At 46.3% G+C, this 10,466-nt stretch overlaps 1 long non-coding RNA gene across 1 annotated transcript; it reads left to right on the top strand.

Moving 5' to 3' along the window:
- Positions 1 to 928: 928 nt before the first annotated feature.
- LOC122544266 lies at positions 929 to 6,098 on the top strand. Its single transcript, XR_006310305.1, has 4 exons — positions 929 to 1,013; positions 1,102 to 1,199; positions 1,619 to 1,757; positions 5,420 to 6,098. It is a non-coding gene; the product is annotated as an uncharacterized LOC122544266 (long non-coding RNA).
- The last annotated feature ends 4,368 nt before the right edge of the window (positions 6,099 to 10,466 follow it).

Genomic DNA, 10,466 nt, shown 5'->3' with positions numbered 1-10,466 from the left:
ACAAGTCCACACCAACCCGCAGAAGCGCACCCAACCAGACCCATTCCCCTACATTTATCCCTGCACCTAGCACTACGGGCAATTTAGCATGGTCAATTCACCTGACCTGCACATCATTGGACTGTGGGAGGAAACCGGAGTACCCGGAGGAAACCCACGCAGACACGGGGAGAATGTGCAAACTCCACGCAGTCAGTCGCCTGGGGCGGGAATTGAACTCGGGTCTCTGGTGCTGTGAGGCAGCAATGCTAACCATTGTGCCACTGTGCTGCCCACTTTGCCCTTCCCCCATCTATAATTCTTGCCCTGTGGCATGTAGCTATCCCTTTCCATCGCTAAACTAAACCTAACCAAACTATGGTCACTCTCTCCAAAGTGCTCACCTATCAGTAAATCAAACACATGGCCTTGTTCATTACCAACTACCAGATCCAGTGTGGCCTCCCCTCTTGTAAGCCCTTTGACATACTGTGTCAGGAAACTCTCCTGCATACATTGGATAAAACCTGATCGATCCAATGACTGGAAATGCTATAACTCTAGTACAATGTTGGGAAGTTAAAGTCTCCTATAATGAACACCCTGTTCCTTTCACTCCTGTCCAGAATCGAATTGCCGATCCTCTCCTCCACCTCCCTGGAAGTTTGTAGAGGCCAGTGACTTCTCTCCTGTTTCTCACATCAGCCCATACCACCACAGTAGACAAGTCCTCAGCAAAAGTTCTTCCTGCTACCGTTATACTGTCGTTGACTAACAAAGCCACACCTCCCCCTCTTTTACCACCTTCCCTGGTCTTAATGAAAGATCTAAACCCTGGAACCTGCAACATCCATTCCTGACCTCTATCCACATCTCAGAAATGGCCACAACATCGAAGTCCCAGGTACCTATCCATTCTGTAAGCTCACCTACTTTATTCCAGATACTTCTGGCATTGAAGTAGACACATTTCAAGCCAGCTTGCTGTTTGATGAAGCAGTTTCAGGATCTACGAACCATTGTATCACAGAAAGGTAATTATTTTGCTGTCTGCTGATCAACCTTTGTCACCATTCTGTTTTACATTTAACATTCATATTTTCAACTATCGTCTCTTTTCAGATATTTACAATATTGTGATTGGGATCAACTTTGATCAATTGAGGATACCATAGAAAAGCTATAATTGCATTTATGAAAACAGAAAATTAAAATGGAAGGTAATTGAAGGGTTTTCATTTCAAAAATCAGGCGCACTGAGACAACTTAAGAAACAGGTGTGATGACAATAAAGGAATACTTATACATTTCCTCATCAGGCTTTAGGGATTGGAGTATAGAAGACAGAGAATTGGACATATGGGGGCATTTCCAGGAAGGTAAATCTGGAACTAGTGGCATGTCACAGGAGTCAGCATTGCAGTCACAATTGTTGACAATATATATCAGTGACTTGGATTAGCAAAGTGAATATCCAATCGCCATGTTTGCAGATGAGACAAAAATAGATGGGATGGCAGAGGGGTAGGCACACAAAGAGAGTGACATAATCAAAATGATATTACTGAAGGGAAGTTGTATCAACAACTTTTAGGGTCCTCTCATCATTTTTATTCTTTCATGGGATGTGAACAACAAGGCATGGCCAACATTTGTGGCCTGGCCCTAACTACTTTTGAGAAGGCGGTGATGAGTCACGACCTTGAACAAGGCCTACACTCTGTGTGATTACATCTGAAGTACTGCTTGGAAGGAAGTTTCAGGATTTTGACCCAGTGGTGAGCTTTCCTCATGATTCAAAATGACTTCGAGAGTCATGAAGCTATACAGCACGGAAACAGGCCCATTGGTCCAACTCTTCCAAGCTAACCAGACATCCCAGTATGATCTAGTCCTATTTGCCAACATTTGGCCCATGTCCTTCTAAACCCTTCCTATTCGTATATCCATCAAGATGCCTTTTAAATGCTGTAATTGTACCAACCTCCACCACTTTCACTGGCAGCTTGTTCCATACATGGCACCACATTTTACATGAAAAATTGCCCCTCAGATTCTTCTTAAATCTTTTCCATCTCACCTTAAACCTACGCCCTCTAATTTTGGAGACCTCCACTTGAGGAAAAAAGAAGACCTTGCCTATTTACCTGACTATCCATGGCTATCATGATTTTAAAAATCTCTGAGCTGAAAAATGTGTTGCTGGAAAAGTGCAGCAGGTCAGGCAGCGTCCAAGGAGCAGGATAATTGACGTTTCGGGCATCAGCCCTTCTTCAGGAATGAGGAAGGTGTGCCAAGCAGGCTAAGATAAAAGGTAAGGAGGAGGGACTTTGGGGAGGGGCTTTGGGAATGCGATAGGTGGAAGGAGGTTAAGATGAGGGTGATAGGCCGGAGAGGGGGTGGGGGCGGATAGGTCGGGAAGAAGATTGCAGGTCAAAAGGCGGTGCTGAGTCCGACGGTTGAGACTGAGATAAGGTGGGGTGAGGGGAAATGAGGAAGCTGGAGAAATCTGCATTCATCCCTTGTGGTTGGAGGGTTGCTAGGCAGAAGATGAGGTGCTCTTCCTCCAGGCGTTGTGTTGCCATGATCTGGCGATGGAGGAGGCCAAGGACCTGCATGTCGTTGGCGGAGTGGGAGGGGGAGTTAAAGTGTTCAGCCACGTGGCGGTTGGGTTGTTGGTGCGGGTGTCCCAGAGGTGTTCTCTGAAACGTTCCAATGTAGAGGAGGCCGCAGCGGGTGCAGTAAATGGTGTGTGTGGAGGTGCAGGTGAATTTTTGACAGATATGGAAGGATCCCTTGGAGCCTTGGAGGTGTGGGCGCAAGTTTTGCATTTCTTGCAGTTGCAGGGGAAGGTGCCGGGAGTGGAGGTTTGATTGGTGGGGGGTGTGGACCTGACGAGGGCGTCGCCTTTCCGGAACGCTGATAGGGGAGGGAAATATATCCTTGGTGGTGGGGTCCGTTTGGAGGTGGCGGAAATGATGAAGGATGATACGATGTATCTGAAGGTTGGTGGGGTGGTAGGTGAGGACCAGTGGGGTTCTGTCCTGGTGGCAATTGGAGGAGCGGCGTTCAAGGGCGGAGGAGCGGGAAGTGGAGGAGATGGTGGAGAGCATTGTCAACCACGTCTGAGGGGAAATTGCGGTCTTTGAAGAAGGAGGCTATCTGGGTTGTTTGGTATTGGAATTGGTCTTCCTGGGAGCAGATGCGGCGGAGGCGAAGGAATTGGAAATATGGGATGGTGTTTTTACAGGGGGCAGGGTGGGAGGAGGCGTAATCTAGGTAGCTGTGGGAGTCGGTCGGTCGGTTTATTGTAAATGTCCGTGTTGAGTCGGTCGCCCGAGATAGAAATGGAGAGGTATAGGAAGGGGAGGGAGGAGTCTGAGATGGTCCAGGTAAATTTGAGGTCAGGGTGGAAGGTGTTAGTAAAGTGGATGAACTGTTCAACCCCCTCGTGGGAGCACGAGGTAGCGCCGATACAGTCATCGATGTAGCGGAGGAAAAGGTGGGGGGGTGGTGCCAGTATAGCTGCGGAAGATGGACTGTTCCACAAATCTGACAAAGAGGCAGGCATAGCTGGGGCCCATGCGGGTGCCCATGGCTACTCCTTTGGTTTGGAGGAAGTGGGAGGATTGGAAAGAGAAGTTGTTTAGAGTGAGGACCAGTTCAGTCAGTTGAAGGAGGGTGTCAGTGGAAGGGTACTGGTTGGTTTGGTGGGAAAGGAAGAAGCAAGAGGGCTTTGAGGCCTTCGTGATGGGGGATGGAGGTGTACAGGGACTGGATGTCCACGGTGAAGATAAGGCGTTGGGGGCCGGGGAAGCGAAAATCATGGAGGAGGTGGAGGGCGTGGGTGGTGTCCGAAACATAGGTGGGGAGTTCTTGGACTAAGGGGGACAGGACTGTGTCGAGGTATGCAGAGATGAGTTCGGTGGGGCAGGAGCAGGCTGAGACAATAGGTCGGCCGGGGCAGTCAGGTTTGTGGATTTTGGGCAGGAGGTAGAAACGGGCGGTGTGGGGTTGTGGGACTATGAGGTTGGAGGCGGTGGATGGGAGATCCCCTGAGGTGATGAGGTTATGGATGGTCTGGGAGATGATGGTTTGGTGGTGGGAGATGGGGTCATAGTCAAGGGGGCAGTAGGAGGAGGTGTCCGCGAGCTGGCGTTTAGCCTAAGCGGTGTAAAGATCGGTGCGTCAAACTACCACCGTGCCCCCTCCCCCCCCCACTTGTCTGCCGGTTTGATAGTGAGGTTGGGGTTGGAACGGAGGGAGTGGAGGGCTGCACGATGCAAGGGTGAGAGGTTGGAGTGGGTGAGAGGGGTGGATAGGTTGAGGTGGTTAATGTCGCGGCGGCAGTTGGCTATGAGGGTGGGTAAGAGGCCAGCACAGGGTGTCCAGATGGATGGGGTGTGTTGGAGGTGGGAGAAGGGGTCAACAGAGGGTGGGCGAGAATCCTGGTTGAAGAAGTAGGCGCGGAGGCGAAGGCGGCGGAAGAATTGTTCGATGTCTCGCTGCGTGTTGAACTCGTTAATCCAGGAGCATAGGGGGTTGAAGGTGAGGCCTCTGCTGAGGACTGACCTTTCATCCTCAGAGAGGGGGAGTTGTGGAGGGATGGTGAAAATACAGGGCTGGGGGCTAGGACCTGGCGTGGGGGCAGAGTTTGGCGTGGGGGCGAAGATCGGTGTGGGGGGTGGAGACGCATGTGGTGTGGTCATTGTGCAGGTGAGTGACATCACTGGGGGCGGAAGTAGATGCGGCGACGGCAATTCCGGGGGCAGAAGTGGCTGCGGCGACGGCAGAAACGGTGTTGTTCCCGGTGGCTGTGGACCCTGCAGAGGCGATGGTCTTCCTGGCGATTGTGGAGGCGGTTGTCAGGGCGGCAATTGCGGAGGCTGCATGGTCGGTGGGTGCGGAAGTGGCGTTATGGTTCATGCCGGCGGTTGCTGCAACGGCCGCATGGTTAATGGTGGCCGAACGGTTCCGGAGGCCGATGGAAGATTCTGGAACGGTTGAGGAATCCGGAGTGTGGGGGTAAGTATATGAAAGTTTTTGGTACTTCCTATCTTTAATTTTAAAAATCTCTATCAGGTAAACCTTTCAGCCTCCGATCTTCCAGGGAAAAAAGCCCCAGCTTATCCAGCATCTCCAAAGATCTCAAACCTCCCAGTTCTGGTAACATCCTTGCAAGTCTTCTGTACCCTCACCAATTTAACAACAACACTTAAATGAGAATTTTTTCATAATCTCTGCATTTCCCAAACATTTCACAGCAAATTGAGACTCTGTTGCAATACAGGAAATACAGTAGCCAGTTTGTACACAGCAAGCTCCCTCAAGCAGCAATAAACCAATGATCGGCTAATCTCAGTAAGTGTTGTTGGTGATGTAGAATATAATTACCTCCACTCACTTACAGGTACAATTTACCTATCTCCTTTTTTCTTAGTTTGCAATGTTGTCGGATTATACTGGGATGAAAAAACGCACCATGTTTGCTGTTTTGAATGAGTGGAAAGATGATAAGATTGAGAAGACAAAATGTATTCTTGCTTTGTACGCTCTGAAAAATATAGTCAAAAACATCGACCCATCGATGAAATTTAAAAGGCAAAATACTGCAGAGGCTGGAAATCTGAAATGTAAACAGAAAATGCTGGGAACACTGACTAGGTCAGGCAGCATCTGTAAAGACATATTTCAGGTCCAGGAGAACTATTCTTCAGAACCAGTAGTTCCCCTCCTTGAGACAAAATGTTCATTCTGTTTCTCCCTTTGACAGATGCTATCGAACTGTTGTGAATCGTCAGAATTTCCCAGTATTATTTAACTTAAAGATGGTTGGTATGTGAAGTCCTGATGTATAAGTACTCTGTTTATTCTTGTTTGATAAAGATCAACAGTGGCTCCAGTAACAGAGTGAGTGAACATTGAAAAAGACTGTTCAACCCATCTTCAAAGATCCATTCAATCAACTCCACTCCCAATGCCTCTTCCCCATAACCTTGCATATGTTTGTTTTCCAAATATCTATCAAATTCACATGTTGAACGTTCCTCATGAACCTGCTTCATGCACTGCATTCCAGATCACAATAGCTCATTATGTAAAGAAAACAAATACTCTCATTTTCCCCGAAGGTTGTTACATCTACAACTGTCTCAGTACAAACCATGTGCTGCTGGAAACATTTTCTCCTTTGCAATTTTTGAGAAGATTTGTAGCTCAGGTCGAGGTTCAGGTTGTAAGTTTGCTCGCTGAGCTAGCAGGTTTATTTTCATACGTTTTGTCACCGTGCTAGATAACAGCAAAGTTAAAAATCACACAACACCAGGTTATAGTCCAACAGGTTTAATTGGAAGCATACTAGCTTTCGGAGCGACGCTCCTTCATCAGGTGATTGTCACCTGATGAAGGAGCGTCGCTCCGAAAGCTAGTGTGCTTCCAATTAAACCTGTTGGACTATAACCTGGTGTTGTGTGATTTTTAACTTTGTACACCCCAGTCCAACACCGGCATCTCCGAATCTAGATAACAGCAGTGAGCCTCAGATAAAATGCTAGTGTTATGTCCAGCTTTCTATTTATGTGTTTTGATCTCTTAAGGTGAGTGATATCATTTCCAGTTTTTTTTCTCAGGGGTTGGTAAATGGGGTCCAAATCAACCTGATTATTGATGGAGTTCTGGTTTGAATGCCCGGCCTCTAGGAATTCCCGCGCATGTCTCTGTTTAGCCACTTCTAGGATGGAGCTGTTGTCCTAGTCAAAATGGTGTTCTTCTTCGTCTGTATGTGAGGTTACTAGTGATAGTTGGTCATGTCTTTTGGTGACTAGTTGGTGTTCGTGTATCCTGGTGGCTAGTTTGCTGTCTGTCCAATGTAGTGTTTGTTACAGTCCATGGTATTTTGTAAATGACATTCATTTTGCTGGTTCTTGGTATAGGATCCTTCAGATTTATCAGTAGTTGTTTCAGTGTGTTGGTAGGTTTGTGGCTGCCATGATGCCAAGGTGTCGGTGTGGTCTGGTAGTCGTCTCCAAGATGTTTTTGATGTATGGTAGCGTGACTCGAGTTTATGGGCATGTTGTGTCTACTTGTTTGTTGTTTAAGAAGCGGCAGAGTGTGTTTAATTGGGTACCCATTCCTCTTGAATACGCTTGAATGGTATTTTTCTTCTGCTACTCATAGTTCCTGGGTGCTGCAGTGTCTTGTGGCCCATTTAAATACTGTCTGATACAGCTTTGATTGTGGGCATTGGGATGATTGCTTCTGTAATCCAGTCCCATTTGCCAACACTTGGCCCATATCCCACTAAATCCTTGCTATTCATGTACCCTTCCAGATGCCTTTTAAATGTGGTAATTGTATCAGTCTCCACCAATTCCTCTGACAGCTCTTTCCATACACGTACCACGCTCTGTGCGAAAAAGTTGTCCCTTATATATCCTTTCTCTCCAAATGTAGTTCTGGACTCCCCCATCCCGGGGAAAAGACCTTGTCTATTTACCCTATCCATGCCCCTCATGACTTTATAAACCTCTATAAGGTCACCCCTCAGCCTCCATTGCTCCACAAGAAATAGCCCCAGCCTATTCAACCTCTCGCTGCAGCTCAAACCCTCCAACCCTGGCAATATTCTTGTAAATCTTTTCTGAACCCTTTCAAGTTTCACAACATCTTTCCGATAGGAAGGAGACCAGAACTGCATGCAATTTTCCAAAGGTGGCCTCACCAATGTCTTGTACAGCCACAACATGACCTCCTAACTCCTGTACTCAATACTCTGATAAAGGAAAGCATACTAAATGCCTTCTCTACTATCCTATCTATCTGCGACTCTACTTTCAAGGATCTATGAACCTACACTCCAAGGTCTCTTTGTTCAGCAACAATCCCTCAAACCTTACCACTAAGTGTATAAGTCCTGCTAAGATTTGCTTTTCCAAAATGCAGCACCTCGCATTTATCTAAATTAAACTCCATTTTGCCACTCCTTAGCCCACTGGCCCATTTGATCAAGATCCCATTGTAATCTGAGGTAACCTTCTTCGCTGTCCACTACACCTCTAATTTTGGTGTCATCTGCAAACTTACTAACTATACCTCCTATGTTCACATCCAAATCATTTATATAAATGACAAAAAGCAGTGGACCCAGCACTGAATCTTGTGACACTCCACTGATGACAGGCCTCCAGTCTGATAAACAACCTTCCACCAGCACCACCTGTATTCTGCCTTCGAGCCAGTTCTGTATCCAAATGGCTAGTTCTCCCTGTATTCCTTGAGATCTAACCTTACTAACCAGTCTCCCATAGGGAACCTTGTTGAATGCCTTACTCAAGTCCATAGAGAGCATGTCCACCGCTCTGCCCTCATCAATCCTCTTTGTTACTTCTTCAAAAAACTCAATCAAGTTTGTGAGGCATGATTTCCCATGTACAAAGCCCATGTTGACTATCCTTAATCAGTCCTTGCGTTCCCAGATACATGTACATCCTGTCCCTCAGGATTCCCTCCAACAACTTGCCCACCACTGACGTCAGGCTCACTGATTTATAGTTCCCTGGCTTGTCCTTACCAACTTTCCTAAACAGTGGCACCATGTTAGCAGATGAATGCATGGCTGAGGAACTGGTGTATGGGAGAAGAGTTCACATTTTTGGTTCACTGGAATCTCTTCTGGGGTAGAAGTGACCTGTACGAGAAGGATAGATTGCACCTGAATTAGAAGGGGACTAATATTCTGGCAGGGATATTTGCTAGAGCTGCTCAGGAGGATTTAAACTAGTAAGGTAAAGGGGTGGGACCCAGAGAGATAGTGAGGAAAGAGACCAATCTAAGACGAGTACGGGGATAGCCACAGAAGACTCCTGCACTACCTCCTTACCTCTCTTACCTTTCCTTGAGTTAACCCATTTATGTGACTGTTGATGTAACCTTTCTCCTTTCCTATGACTGCCGTCCATCACACCCCCTTGCTCTTGTAAATTCCTCATTGCCTCTAACTGTCTCTCCAACCGATCCATTTGATCTGATAGGATTTGCAACCAACGGCATTTATTGCAGATAAATCCTCAGTGACACGGAAACTCTCCTTAAACTCCCACATCCGACAAGACGAGCATATCACTTTACTAAAGGCCATTTTTGCTTCTTTCAGTCTACAGGCTCAGAAAATAGCACTGTCTTATTCCTCTGCAGAACACTGCTCCTGGATAACTTTATGTTTATGGCTTATATTTTTACGTTTAATCAAGAGACCTATCTCAATAAAACATATAACCAAGAAAGAACCCACTCTACTCACGACTGCAGACTTACTTTAAGGTCACACTTGAAGTATTCACTTATCTGATTCTGCACTGTGACCTCTCCCAAACAGGCTCTTCCAAGATTAGTTGTGAATTTCACTATTTGTTAATTTTCCCAATCGTACTCCGATGTCAAGTGATACATGAATTCAAACAGCAAAGGCAGTAATTGTGCAGGTTCACTACTGTGTCAATTAGCAGTGCGCACTTCTTTCTTTCTTTCTCCCTCCTGAACTGAACTCACCATGTGCTGCCTTTGTCTGTCCTTGACCCTTTTAAAAGTGCTGTTGTTTTGACTTTTTTCTCCAAAGTTCCAAAACAATGCAACAGCATATAAAATAGTAATTGCTGCTCCTGGAATTCAAGGAAATCCCCTCCAAGATCTAAAATACCTCAAAAAAGGAGCAGTCTGTTACAGCCAGAAATTTTTCCCATTTACCATCTTGGATTACCCAGAATCCTTTTTGATGAGATGTGGTGAGATAATGGCTATTAGACTTGAAAGAATTGAGGTTAGTAAGGAGGAGATGTTATCAAAATTCTAGAAGGTGTGAAAGTAGGTAAATCCCCTGGCCAGGATGGGATTTTTCTGAGGATTCTCTGGGAAGCTAGGGAGGAGATGGCTGAGTCTTTGGCCTCGATATTTGAGTTGTCATTGGAGACAGTGAGCTCTGAAGATGCTGGAAGTGTGTTGCTGAAAAAGCACAGCAGGTCAGGCAGCATCTGAGGAGCAGGAAAATCAATGTTTCAGGCAGGAGCTCTTCATCAGGAATGAGCTTTTCCAGCAACACACTCTCAAATTTGAATTGATATTGTCTACGGGTTTAGTACCAGAGGACTGGAGGATAGCAAATGTGCTCTTGTTCAAGAAGGGTAGTAGAGTTGACCTAGGTAATTTTAGACCAGTGAGCTTTATGTCTGTTGTAGGAAAAGTTTTGGAAAGGATTATAAGAGATAGGATTGAGAATCATCTAGCAAGCAACAATCTGATTGGAAATAGTCAACATGGATTCGTTAAGGGCAAGTCGTTCTCTCACGCCTCATTGAGTTTTTTGAGAAGGTGACCAAGCATGTGGATGAGAGTAGAGCAGTTGACGTCGTGTACATGGACTTCAGTAAAGCCTTTGATAACGTTCCACATGGTAGGCAGTTGGAGAAAATGCAGGGGCTTGGGATTAAGGGTGA

This window comes from Chiloscyllium plagiosum, chromosome 47 (assembly GCF_004010195.1).
Source record: "Chiloscyllium plagiosum isolate BGI_BamShark_2017 chromosome 47, ASM401019v2, whole genome shotgun sequence".
Classification (NCBI taxonomy): Eukaryota; Metazoa; Chordata; class Chondrichthyes; order Orectolobiformes; family Hemiscylliidae; genus Chiloscyllium; species Chiloscyllium plagiosum.
Note: the sequence above shows the minus strand (reverse complement) of the source record. Positions and strands in the feature narration are given on the sequence as shown.